This window comes from Mobula hypostoma, chromosome 2 (genome assembly GCF_963921235.1).
Source record: "Mobula hypostoma chromosome 2, sMobHyp1.1, whole genome shotgun sequence".
In the NCBI taxonomy this organism is placed as follows: Eukaryota; Metazoa; Chordata; class Chondrichthyes; order Myliobatiformes; family Myliobatidae; genus Mobula; species Mobula hypostoma.
In genome coordinates this window covers 199,036,586-199,051,244 of record NC_086098.1, presented here as the reverse complement: position 1 = coordinate 199,051,244, position 14,659 = coordinate 199,036,586, and the positions used below count along the sequence as shown (strand labels likewise).

At 42.2% G+C, this 14,659-nt stretch overlaps 1 protein-coding gene across 1 annotated transcript in view; it reads right to left on the bottom strand.

The window, feature by feature from the left end:
- prpf6 (PRP6 pre-mRNA processing factor 6 homolog (S. cerevisiae)) overlaps positions 1-14,659 on the bottom strand; it is an 86,089-nt gene that overhangs the window by 25,544 nt on the left and 45,886 nt on the right. The gene's annotated exons all lie outside the window — the stretch shown is intronic.

The window sequence follows — 14,659 nt, the reverse complement described above, 5'->3', positions numbered from 1 at the left end:
CAAGAGAAGTCAAAGCTATTATAAAAGCAAAAGAAAGGGCATACAACAATGCGAAAATTAGTGGGAAGATAGAGGATTGGGAAGTTTTCAAAAACCTACAGAGAGCAACTAAAAAAATCACTACGAGGGAAAAGATGAAATACAAAAGCAAGCTAGCAAATAATATCAAAGTGGATAGCAAACATTTTTTCAAGTATGTTAAAAATAAAAGAGAAATGAGAGTGGACATAGGACCGTTAGAAAATGAGGCAGGAGAAATAATAGTGGGAGACAAGGAGATGGCAGATGAACTAAATGAGTACTTTGCATCAGTCTTCCCTTTGGAAGACACTAACAGTATATCTGATGTTGTAGCATGTGAAGGAAAAAAAAGTGGGTGCAGTTACTATTACAACAAAGAAGATGCTCAAAAAGCTAGAAGACCTAAAGGTCACCTGGAGCAGATGAACTGCACCTTAGGGTTCTGAAAAAGGTGGTGTTAAGAGATAGTGGTGGCATTAGAGATTATCCTTCAAAAATCATTGGACTCTGGCATGGTGCCAGAGGACTGGAAAATTGCAAATGTCACTCCACTCTTTAAGAAAGAGGGAAGGCGGCAGAAAGGAAATTATAGACCAGTTAGCCTGATCTCAGTGGTTGGGAGTCGATTGTTAAGGATAAGGTGATAGAGTGCTTGGTGATACAGAACAAGATAGTACAAAGTCAGCATGGTTTCCCTAAGGGAAAATCCTGCCTGATGAACCTATTGGAATTCTTTGAGGAGATTACAAGTAGGATAGATAAAGGGGATGCAGTGGATGTTGTATATTTGGACTTTCAGAAGGCCTTTGACAAGGTGCCAAATATGGTGCTGGTTACCAAGTTAAGAGCCCGTGGTATTATAGAAAAACATGGTTAGAGCATTGGCTGATTGGTGGGAGACAGCGAGTGGGAATAAAAGGATCCTATTCTGGTTGGCTGCCATTGACTACTGGTGTTCCATAGGGACCACTTCTTTTTTACGCTGTATATAAATGATTTAGATAATGGAATATATGGCTTTGTTGCCAAGTTTGCAGATGATAAGAAGATTGGCAGAGGGACAGGTAGTGTTGAGGAAATAGGCAGGATTCAGAAGGACTTAGACAGATTAGGAGAATAGGCAAGGAAGTGGCAAATGAAATACAATGTTGGAAAATGCATGGTCATGCACTTTGGTAGTAGAAATAAATGTGCAAACTATTTTCTAAACAGGGAGAAAATCCAAAAATTTGAAATGCAAAGCCACTTGAGAATCCTTGTGCAGAACACTCATAAAGTTAACTTGCAGGTCAAGTCAGTGGTGAGGAAGGCAAATGCCATGTTAGCATTCATTTCAAGAGGTCTGGAATACAACAGCAAGGATGTGATGCTGAGGCTTTATAAGGCACTGGTGAGGCCTCACATTGAGTATTGTAAATAGTTTTGGGCTACTCATCTTAGAAAAGATATGTTGACATTGGAGAGGGTCCAGAGGAGGTTCACAAGGATGATTCCAGGAATGAAAGGGTTTCCATACGAGGAAGGTTTGATGGCTCTGGGTCTGTACTCACTGGAACTTAGAAGGATGAGGGGGGGAATCTCACTGAAACTTTCCAATGTTGAAAGGCCTAGACAGAGTAGATGAGGAAACAATGTTTCCCCATGGTGGAAGAGTCTAGGACAAGAGGGCACAGCCTCAGGATAGAGGGGCGCCCTTTCAAAACAGAGATGCGGAGAAATTTCTTTAGCCAGAGGGTGGTGAAATTTGTGGAATTTGTTGCCACTTGCAGCTGTCGAGGCCAGGTCTTTGGGTGTATTTAAAGCAGAGATTGATATGTTCTTGATCAGACATGGCATCAAAGGTTACAGGGAGAAGGCGGGGAACTAGGGTTGGGGGTGGGGGTGGTGGTGGAGGTGGAGGAGGGAAAAAAAAAGGAATCAGAATCAGGTTTATTATCACTGGTGTGTGACATAAAAATTTGTTAAGTTAGCAGTTCAATGCAATACATAATATAGAAGAAGAAAAAAAGGAAATAATAATAAGTAAATCTTATTCTGTATACTTTATACAGTATTCAGATATTGACTAGATTAACAATCGTGCAAAAAACAGATACGATATATTAAAGAAAAGTGAGGTAGTGAACAAGGGTTCAATGTCCATTTAGGAATCCGATGGCAGAGGGGAAGAAGCTGCTCCTGAAACACTGAGTGTGTGCCTTCAGGCTTCTGTACCTCCTACCTGCGCATATAGAGAGTAGAGCAGAAGGGTAAGTACACACCTCTGAGGTGCACCAGTGTTGATCATCAGCAAGGAGGATATGTTATCACCAAACCACACAGATCATGGTCTTCCGGTTAGGAAGTCAAGGATCCAATTGCAGAGGGAGGTAAAGATGCCCAGGTTCTGCAACTTCTCGATCAGGATTGTGGGAATGATGCTATTAAATCGATGATTGAATGGCAGAGCAGACTCAATGGGCCAGATGGCCTAACTCTGCTCCTATGTCTTATGATCTAACACAAGAAGCAGCAGTTACCGGTGCCTGCAGATGCTGCTTAACCCAGTCCACCAGAGGCTCAAACCCATGATCCCCTGGGATCAACAGCTGCCTGTAGGAATAGTCAGTTGAAAGAGCTTACAAATCATCACAGGCTTATTAAAACAAATATTTTAAATGAATTGTGTTAATAATACTGTAATTGATACCACCAGTTCTGGAGGGAATGGTTTATTACAGAAATTGAAACTTGTTTATAAATGGCAAACAATTGAGGAAGCCACTCTCATTCTGAAGCCATGCATCATCAGTCCTGCAGCTGTAACTGCCTTCATCCCAGAAGTGGAGTAGGCAGAAAAAGTATCAACTGTCATTTCAAATAGAGAAACAAGTACATCTTGACTTGACAAACTTTGCAGCCTTCTGCAAAATGCCAAAATTTTATATTACATGTTTGCTGAAGAAACTATACCAGAACTTAAGCTGCTCTCCAATATTATTGACATTAAACTCAATGGATGGAAAATTCACTAGTTTAAAATATTTGCTTCCTTTCAGGAATATTTATGGTTGTTTAAATAAAATAATCCTACTCAAGAATTCCTGGGTTATATGGACAGCAGTAAAAACATGTCATTGTTGAACAAACACTTCATTCATCATTGCCCATGTCCAATTCTGTCAATAAGGACACCTTGAAAAAATATTGTCTCAACTATATTCACATTTTACTGTCTCATTTTTAAAATTTAAAATATACTGAAGTTAGATTTTTTGCTAATCTACAAAACATTGTGCATCATGTCAAATCAAAAAAAATTCCAAACCTGTCAATAATTTGCTAAAGATTAAAGTCAAAATTGTGATGCTGAAAAAGTTTTCACTCCCTTTGTAAGTACTACACTAACTTTCCTCAGGTGGAATATACAGTATTACTTTACCACTCACCCAATTTGTTCATGTAGAAAACTGGAAGATCACCTGCTTTCAATGAATGCATAAGAATACCTCCTCTTTCTGTAAGGCCCAACAGTATAGTAAATTTCAACAGACCAAACCAAAATGAAAACAACAGAGCATTCAAGACAAGCCAGGGAAATGATAACAGGGAAGCACAAATCTGGGGAAGGATACATGACCATCTCAAGAGCAGTGAACATACTTCCTTGCCCAGTGCAGTCATCGTGAAAAAGTCAAAAAAAAAAATGAAACCATAGTCACACTACCCAAGTCAAATTGCTCCTCTAAACTTTGTTACCAAAGAATGGCACTTACAAGACAGGCTAGCTATCGTGACACCTAAAGTTACTGAGTGAGCTACAGAGGTCAGTGGTTTAACTCACGATGCAGTTCAATGCTCAACAATCTCAAAGCTTTGCACAAGATGGGTACTTATGGAAGAGTGGCAAAGAAGTCTGGGTTAAAAAAAAGCATATCCTTGCCTATCAGACTTTACAAAGCCTCACTTAGAAGATACTGTAAAGATGTGAAAGAAGTTCTTGAGGTCAGGTGAAACTATAGTTGAGTTTTTAGGCCTCAAAACCGAGCAGTACATTTACGTAATCTATTGCTGCTAGGTAACATCATCCCTTCTATAAAGTATGGTGGAGGTAGCATCATGCTATGGAGATGCTTTTCAGCAGCAGGGACTGGAAATATGGTCAGATTGATGGGAAGATGATTGCAGCCAAATAGAGAGATCTTGAATAAAAAACTGCTAGCCTCCACCAGAATGCTTAAACTGGGGATAAAATTCGTCTTTCAGCGGAATAACAACCCAAAGCACACTGCCAGAGCTACCATGGAGTGGCTTCAAATGAAGAAAGTCGATATCCTTGATTGGCTCAGTTTGAATCCTGACCTTTACCCGATCAAACACATCCGGCAAGACCTCAAGGTTGTTGTCCACTGCCATTCCCCAACTAACTTGGCACAGTTTGGCCAATTTTGCAAGGAGGAATGGACAAATCTTGCTCCATCACACTGTGTAAAGCTAACAGAGATTTAGCCAAAAAGACTACTGGCTGTAACAGCCGCAAGAGGTGGTTTAACTAACTACTGAGCAACAGGGATATAAATACTTCTGAACTGCTGACATTTCAGTTTTTGCAGTTTAAGTTTTTCCATGTTTTACAATTTTCCCTACTTTGGGCTCTGCTGTGAAAAAAGGAGCACGTGATTCACAAATAAAAATTCTCAGTTAAATTGATCAAAATCCCTTGTTGTAACACTCATTTATGTGAACAAAGGGTTGGAGGCTGAATCGTTTTATGTAGCACTGTATATAACTTCTACTTGATTTTTATGAATTTCTATTAAGAGTACAATTACTACATGTTATTTACTCAGAAGAGTAAGCCACACTCTGGTTGGAGGAACAACACATTATATTCCGTCTGGGTAGCCTCCAGCCTGGTGGCATAAACATTGACCTCTGTAACTTCCGTTAATGCCCCACCTCCCCTTCGAACCCTTCACTCACTTACTCACTCATCTATTTTCTTTTCCCTTTTTTCTCCCTCTGTCCCTCTCACTATAACTCCTTGCCCATCTTCTGGGCTTCCCCCGTCCCATGATCCTCTCTCTTCTCCCTTCTCCAGCCTCATATACCTTTTGCCAATCAACTTTCCAGCTCTTAGCTCCATCCCTCCCCCTCCTGTCTTCTCCTATCATTTCAGATCTCCCCCTCCCCCTCTCAAATCTGTTACTATCTCTTCTTTCAGTTAGTCCTGACAAAGGGTCTCGGCCCAAAACGTCAACTGTACCTCCTCCTATAGATGCTGCCTGGCCTGCTGTGTTCACCAGCATTTTTTGTGTGTTGTAAAAATTGATATACAGCTTAAACAGAACATCATTTAAATCCATTTTTTGTACACTGGAATTTCACTTAAAAAAATCATTCAAGATTAATAATGTCTCAGAAATAATTAGACAATCCAACACGGATCTTTTGCTACAAACAGCAGAGTTGGAAAATTTGGGCTACGATACTGCAGGAATTTCAAGATGTCAGCAACACAACCCTATTTAAGAAGTGATATAGATCATTTCTTATAAAAACTTCAAAAACAAAAACAGGTTTAGCATTCTTCCTACTTGCATGCTGCATTTAATTATAAGTATTTGCAGTTCAAGATTTATGTCAAATATTACATTTGAAATGTTGTTCTGTACTTTATTAATGTTCCTTCCTAAGGAACACAGATAAGAGGAACAATGGGAGGATATTTACAAGTGGATTAATTTAGTGAATGCTGCAAGAAAAATGTCTTTTCATAAGTTTTCAGTAGCATTACTAAGCTCGGATCAGATCAAGTTTTCAAAAAGTTCACTGAACAACTATAGTCTATTTTCTGTAGAAATTCATTTTATTTTATTACAAACAAAAAAAACAAAAAAATACAGCACATCCACAAAAACCACAACCATAACAAAATCAAATTAAATATTGAGCAGCAAAAGGGAGAAAAATATAAAGGCAAAAGTAAACATACACAGCAGAGGTTAGTCTTTATTAATTTGTCTACAGGATCAAAGCAAAAGTTAGACAACCTCTCCTCCTTCATTCTCACCCTGAACACGTACCTCAAGGCTGTGTGCTGAACCCTCTTCTGTACTCCCTTTTCACCTATGACTGCGTTCCTGTACATGGTTCTAACTCCATAATCAAGTTCGCAGACGACACCACGGTGATTGGCCTGATCAGAGCGGGTGACGAGACGGCCTACAGGGACAAGGTCCAGCACCTGGCTGTGTGTGTGCCGATAACCTGGCCCTTAACACCCAGAAGACCAAGGAGATTATTGTGGACTTCCTGCATGCTAGGAGCCACACTTGTGTTCCCATCTACATAACGGAGCTGTAGTGGAGTATGTATCAAGCTTCAAATTCCTTGGTATCCACATTTCCGATGATCTCACCTGATCCCTGAAGTCCTCCATCCTGATCAAAAAGGTGCAACAGCACCTTTATTTCCTGTGCAGCATCAAGAAAGCTCACCTCTGTCCCAGGATACTGACGGACTTTTACCGCTGTACCATTGAGAGCATACTCACCAACTGCATCTCAGTGTGGTATGGCAATTGTCCCGTATCGGACCACAAAGCACTCCAGCGGGTGGTGAAAACTGCCCAGCAGATTATCGGCACCCAATTGCCCACCATTGAGAACATTGAGAGGGAGGAGAAGATGGCAGCGCGATGCAGCGTGCGCAGCCGTTCCGAATGAATATCGTATGTGTAAGCTAGGGAGGCCGTGCACAATCCAGATTTGATGGAGATAGCCGTGAGAAGCATGGAGGAACACCTGGAGTAACTTCTGAAAATGCCCGCTTCGCTGCCGCTGCTACTGTGTGATCGGGAATCTCTGGAGGGAAGGCCCCAAATCCTCGGCTTTGCCTATTGCCGGGGCTAGGGTCGAAGCGCTCGGTGCTAGAGAGCTGGTCGGAGGCTCGGAGTTTTCGGACGGACTCGGAGTTGGACTGTGGTCGGATGCTGCATCGGCAAGTTTGCGGCGCTGGAGGTTCACCGTCTGCGTGAGATGATGGGACTTTCGAGAGACTTCGAGACTTTTACCGTGTAAGGGTCTGTGCTGTTGTAACTATATCATAGTCATACTTTATTGATCCCGAGGGAAATCGGTTTTCATTACAGTTGCATATACAGTTACTATAACGAACTGGTATTCTTTATAGTAATAAAACCATAAATAATTAAATCATAATATGCAAATTATGCCAGGAAATAAGTCCAGGACCAGCCTATTGGCTCAGGGTGTCCTGGACTTATTTCCTGGCATAATTTACATATTATTATTTAATTATTTATGGTTTTATTACTATTTATATGTTATAATTATGAGGTTTTTAGTTTTTAAGTCGGTCATGTGTTTCTGTGGTATCATTCTGGAAAAACATTGTATCATTTCTTAATGCATGCATTACTAAATGACAATAAAAGAGGACTGCGTGTCCTCATAATCTAATCTATACCATAAACGCTGCCTGGGCAGGGCGAAAAGCATTATCAAGGATGCATCTCACCCTAACCATGGACTTTTTACTCTCCTCCCATCCAGTAGGCACTACAGAAGTCTTCGCTCCCGCACCAGCAGGCTCAGGAAGAGCATCTTCCTTGAGGCTGTGACCCTGCTGAACCTCACATCATAGCACTAAGTGGTATTGCATCCATATTGGACTTTCTCAGTACCTTTACATTTGTATGTTGTAGCACTTACTTTTTATTCGCAGTTATTTTGTAAATAATACTATTCTTTTGCACTTCTGGTCAGATGCTAATTGCATTTCATTGGCTTTGTATCTGTACTCGGCACAATGACAATAAAGTTGAATCTAAATCTAAATCTTAAAAATGCAATATTATTGGCAAATAATCACAATATGACAACTCAACCATCATTCTGAAACTGAATGAAGCTAACCATTTGAGTTAGCACCTGACAAAATTATCATGGGTGCACAAAATTATTACATCTTGCCTCAAGGAAGATATGTAGTATACCTAGTCACTTACCAAGAGTAACATTAGTCCCATACACAGTTAATTGCTAATACTTTCACGGAAAAAGTTAAGCTTTATATCCCATCTTACTCATGCCAATTAAACATGAAGAAGAAACTACATTTTGTGGATTTAGATAACACTGAATATACACTTGGACATTATGACATTACTTGAGTACTTATCCAAGATATTTCAGCTTCAATCAGTTCTGCAGTGATAGTAACCCTCCTTATTTCAAAATTCACCCAGTGAGCAGACACATCCACGTCTATTATTTCTTGGCTTCTGTGTCTCATCTGTGAGATGTCTGCATCTAACATTACTAAGCTGCATAGTCTGCTGATATTTTGAGTCTTCCCATATACTATGGTTATCAATTGATAAACCATTGGAATAAGGTAGTTTGAAAAAGAAAAAAAGGCATTATTTCAAAATAATCTTAAAATTTATAACACTATTGATTTATAAAGACATGAATGAACTAGTTTTAAAACAACTAAAGGCAGTTGAATCATCATGTTGATAAAAAAACATTCAGAGTGCCAAAACATCTGGAAGAAGTTCATTTTCGCACACAAACATGTCTTTGATCAACTAAGCAGGGAGTCAAATCCAAAAGCATACTGGTCAGTTCTGCACGCAATTGACAGAGGGCAGCAAGATTTTAAATCCATTTTTCAAAATAAGTTACCAACTTCAAATTACAATGTAGCTCCATTCTGCTCAACATTGTAAAGCTATTCACCAAGTTTTTAAATATTCAAATTGTTGGATAAGACTTCTCAAAATGTACACATGGGGACCATCCAGTTATCTTCTTTAGAACTTGCCACAATAAAAAACACAACTGCCTGAAAAGTCAAAATTAGTTTATCATTGTTACAATTTGCATTTCAGCTGGGAAAACATTTTAGATAATGAACTCCCAAAGAGCTAACCAGTTTTGCTGAGTATTTGACCAAAACAGCAAAATACATTGGACTCAAGATGCAAATTGTTTCCTATCTTGTCTTTTCCTCCTAAAAAGTACTTATTCCATAACTACTCCTGTAGTTCCTCGATTTCTACAAACTCCACCTTCAAGGCCTTCACCCTGCCTTGTGTAGCTGGATCATGGACTTCCTGTCAGATTGCCAGCAGGTGGTAAGAGTGGGCTCACTCACCTCTGCCTCTCTGACCCTCAACACAGGTGCCCCTCAAGGCTGTGTCCTAAGCCCCCTCTTTTACTTTCAGTATACCCATGACTATGTTACCACCCACAGCTCCGATCATTGGCGGTATGAGTCAGTCGCACCTTTCCTCATTCCCTGTCACACCCAGTGTGGAGCTTCAACGCATGCGAGGTCATTACCCGCGCGTCATCCATGTCAGCGCAGGAAGGAGATCAACTCCTCAAGCCTGCAAATGACAACGGGCTGAAAAGTATGTTTGACATAACATCTCTGCCGGCATTCCGGATCAAGATGGCCACGAAAGCACTGAAAACGTTGCTTCCATTTCCAACATATCTCTGCAATGAATGCAACGAAAACTAAGTTGCAGAATAGACTGAACATAAGGAACCCCGTTCGAGTATCGCTCTCTCCTATCACCCCTCGATAGGACCGTCTTGTTGCAGGGAAACAAGCCCAGGACTCCCATTGATTCAGCGATATTGGTGTGTTGCAATGATTTTATATGTTCATACGGGGAAAATATGTGCTGTGTGTTTAATATCCAAACGTTACTTAAAATGTTATGATGCTATTGACTTATTTATATAACCATATAACGATTACAGCATGGAAACAGGCCATCTCGGCCCTTCTAGTCCCCGCTGAACGCTATTCTCACCTAGTCCCACCGACCTGCACTCAGCCCATAACCCTCCATTCCTTCCTGTCCATGTACCTATGCAATTTTTCTCTAAATGATAATATCGAACCTGCCTCAAACACTTCTACTGGAAGTTCGTTCAACACTTACTTCAAGGTCCCCGCCCTCCCCGATAATTGACTTATCACTATATTCATGAGGAAAATATGCGCTGTGTGTTTAATATTAAATTCGTTAGATAAACCCTAGAAACAAAATTGAGTGTATTAGCCACTTATCACATAATCCAGTCGTGATTAACACCCCACCACTGAACAGAATGGACAAAACTGATTTGCAGAGAAAAAAATTGGCAGGTTCATGCATGCGCACTGGTGCGCACGCAAGGCTTCATGGTAATTGTAGTCTTTGTCTGGGTAAACACTACGTATTTGACTGCTACTCTTGTCCTTTGGCAACCCTACCCGCCACCCCCCCCCCCCACCCCCGGTCGGCCGGTCTGCAAGAATATTGTCAATATGAAACCAGTCCACAGTGCAATAAAGGTTGGGGGCCCCTGACATAGAGCATAGAATAGTACAGCACAGTACAGGCCCTTCGGCCCACAATGTTGTGCCGACCCTCAAACCTTGCCTCCCATATAAGCCCCCACCTTAAATTCCTCCATATACCTGTCTACTAGTCTCTTAAACTTCACTAGTGTATCTGCCTCCACCACTGACTCAGGCAGTGCATTCCACGCACCAACCACACTGAGTAAAAAAACCTTCCTCTAATATCCCCCTTGAACTTCCCACCCCTTACCTTAAAGCCATGTCCTCTTGTATTGAGCAGTGGTGCCCTGGGGAAAAGGCTCTGGCTATCCACTCTATCTATTCCTCTTATTATCTTGTACATCTCTATCATGTCTTCTCTCATCCTCCTTCTCTCCAAAGAGTAAAGCCCGAGCTCCCTTAATCCCTGATCATAATGCATACTCTCTAAACCAGGCAGCATCCTGGTAAATCTCCTCTGTACCCTTTCCAATGCTTCCACATCCTTCCTATAGTGAGGCGACCAGAACTGGACAAAGTAATCCAAGCGTGGCCTAACCAGAGATTTTTAGCGCTGCATCATTACATTGCGACTCTTAAACTCTATCCCTCGACTTATGAAAGCTAACACCCCATAAGCTTTCTGAACTACCCTATCCACCTGTGAGGCAACTTTCAGGGATCTGTGGACATGTACCCCCAAATCCCTCTGCTCCTCCACTCTACAATTTACTTAGTACTCTGCCTTGGAGTTTGTCCTTCCAAAGTGTACCACCTCACACTTCTCCGGGTTGAACTCCATCTGCCACTTCTCAGCCCACTTCTGCATCCTATCAATGTCTCTCTGCAATCTTTGACAATACTCTACACTATCTACAACACCACCTACCTTTGTGTCGTCTGCAAACTTGCCAACCCACCAGTCTACCTCCACATCCAGGTCGTTAATAAAAATCACGAAAAGTAGAGGTCCCAGAACAGATCCTTGTGGGACACCACTAGCGACAATCCTCCAATCTGAATGTACTCCCTCCACCACCACCCTCTGCCTTCTGCAGGCAAGCCAATTCTGAATCCACCTGGCCAAACTTCCCTGGATCCCATGCCTTCTGACTTTCTGAATAAGCCTACCGTGTGGAACCTTGTCAAATGCCTTACTAAAATCCATATAGATCACATCCACTGCACTACCCTCATCTATATGCCTGGTCACCTCAAAGAACTCTGTCAGGCTTGTTAGACACGATCTGCCCTTCACAAAGCCATGCTGACTGTCCCTGATCAGACCATGATTCTCTAAATGCCCAGAGATCCTATCTCTAAGAATCTTTTCCAACAGCTTTCCCACCACAGACGTAAGGCTCACTGGTCTATAATTACCCGGACTATCCCTACTACCTTTTTTGAACAAGAGGTCAACATTCGCCTCTCTCCAATCCTCTGGTACCATTCCAGTGGACAACAAGGCCATAAAGATCCTAGCCAGAGGCTCAGAAATCTCTTCCCTCACCTCATGGAGCAGCCTGGGGAATATTCCGTCAGGCTCTGGGGACTTATCCGTCCTAATGTATTTTAACAACTCCAACACCTCCTCTCCCTTAATATCAACATGCTCCAGAACATCAACCTCACTCATATCGTCCTCACCATCATCAAGTTCCCTCTCATTGGTGAATACCAAAGAGAAGGACCTCGCTCACTTCCACAGCCTCCAGGCACATCTTCCCACCTTTATCTCTAATCGGTCCTACCTTCACTCCCGTCATCCTTTTTTTCTTCACATAATTGAAGAATGCCTTGGGGTTTTCCTTTACCCTACTCGCCAAGGCCTTCTCATACCCCCTTCTTGCTCTTCTCAGCCCCTTCTTAAGCTCTTTTCTTGCTTTCCTATATTCCTCAATAGACCCATCTGATCCCTGCTTCCTAAACCTCAAGTATGCTGCTTTCTTCCACCTGACTAGATTTTCCACCTCATTTGTCACCCATCATTCCTTCACCCTACCATTCTTTATCTTCCTCACCGGGACAAATTTATCCCTAACATCCTGCAAGAGATCTCTAAACATCGAACACATGTCCATAGTACATTTCCCTGCAAAAACATCATCCCAATTCACACCCGCAAGTTCTAGCCTTATAGCCCTATAATTTGCTCTTCCCCAATCAAAAATTTTCCTGTCCTCTCTGATTCTATCCTTTTCCATGATAATGCTAAAGGCCAGGGAGCGGTGGTCACTGTCCCCCAGATGCTCACCCACTGAGAGATCTGTGACCTGAGCCGGTTCATTACCTAGTACTAGATCTAGTATGGCATTCCTCCTAGTCGGCCTGTCCACATACTGTGACAGGAATCTGTCCTGGACACACTTAACAAACTCTGCCCCATCTAAACCCTTGGATCTAATCAGGTGCCAATCAATATTCGGGAAGTTAAAGTCACGCATGATAACAACCCTGTTGTTTTTGCACCTTTCCAAAATCTGCCTCCCAATCTGCTCTTCTGTATCTCTGCTGCTACCAGGTGGCCTATAGAGAAAAATAATGCAGTATTATATGTATTTGTTGGAAAAAGTATGTGAACCTCGAGGATTATCAGTTCATTTAAAGGGGAAATTAAGGTTAGGTGTTTCAATCAATGGGATGACAATCAGGTGAGAGTGTGGGGGGCCCTGCCCTGCTTAAAGAACATAAACCTGCGTCTTCACTATCAAAGTCTGACCTTCACCACACAGATTTCTGGAAGTGTGTCATGCCTTGACTAAAGGAGATTTCTGAGGACCTCAGGAAAAAAAAGTTGTTGATGCTTACCAACCTAGAAAAGGATTCAAAACCATTTCTAAAGAGCTTGGGCTCCACCAGTCAACAGTCAGGCAGATGGTGTCGACCGACAAAAATCACTTCAAGAGCAAGCTGTATAATATTTGAGGCGATTACAAAGAAGCCCAGGGTAACATCTAAGGAGCTACAAGCCTTTCTTGCATTGTCAGTGTTCACAAGACTACCATCAGGCAAACACTGAACAACAATGGTGTGCATGGCAGGATTGCAAGGAGAAAGCCACTACTCTCCAAGAAGATGACTGTTGCTCGTCTAAGTTTGCTAAAGGCCACATGGATAAGCAAAAAGGTTACTGGAAGAACATTCTATGGACATATTAGTCCAAAATAAAACTTTCTGGCTCAAATGAGAAGTGTTATGTTTGGTGAAAAGCAAACACTACATTCCAGCAAAAGAGCCTCATCCCATCTGTGAAACTTGGTAGTGGCAGTGTCATGTTTTGGGCCTGCTTTGCTGCCATGGAACCAGGACGGCTTACCACTTGCCACCATTGATGGAACTAAGAATTCTGAATTGTACCAGCAAATTCTACAGGAAAATATCAGAGTAACTGTCTGTGAACTGAAGCTCAAGAAAAAGTGGGTCATGCAGCCAGACAACGATCCTAAACACACAAGTCAATCTACCAAAGAATGGTTAAAGCAGCAGAAATTTCACGTTTTGGAATGGCTGAGTCAAAGTACTGACTTTAACCCTATAGAAATGTTGCAGAAGGACCTGAAGCAAGCAGTTCATGCAAGGAAGTCCAACAACATCTCAGAGTTGCAGCAGTTTTGTAAGTAGGAATGGCCTAAAATTCCTCCAAGTTGATGTGCAGGACTGATCAACAGTTACCAGAAATGTTAGGTTGAATTTATTGCTGTAACAAACTTACATATGATGTCACTGTAATAGGTCATATCTCAAACATAGGGAGGGGTAGCACCTCTGGTGGGGTAACATGTCGCGTCCTTTTCAAGGCGGTTAGTCCACCTTTGGTCCCCACCTGGCACTCAGCTCTCACCTGTGGCTCCCCGTAGCTGTTTGCATGCGACAGCGGCCACACCCCGGGCAACGGCTTTGACAAGGCGGCTAAACCAGGTGAGGGTAGCCAACGGGTCTCAAACCCTCGGTGAGATAGGGAGTTGTCTATCCCAGCATATGAAGACAGACTCCGGCGGACTGAGCGGACGAGACCAATGGAAGGTCCAACGGTCAAGAAGGCGGTCTCTGCAAGCGTTGTGGAACGTGTAGAGCAGGACAAGACACAGAAGACGTCCTGGTCATCCACCGCGCTTAGTCCCATCTCCAGCCGTCTCGACTCTGTCTTGCCACTGGATCCAGATGGGAATTGGGAAGAGAGAGTGAGGCTGACGCTGCGCAACTCTCCCTCACTTAAATCCAAGTCACGCGCTAGTCTCGACACCATCAATAATGGTGTCGAGGTCCTCATCGACGTACGATGGACGAA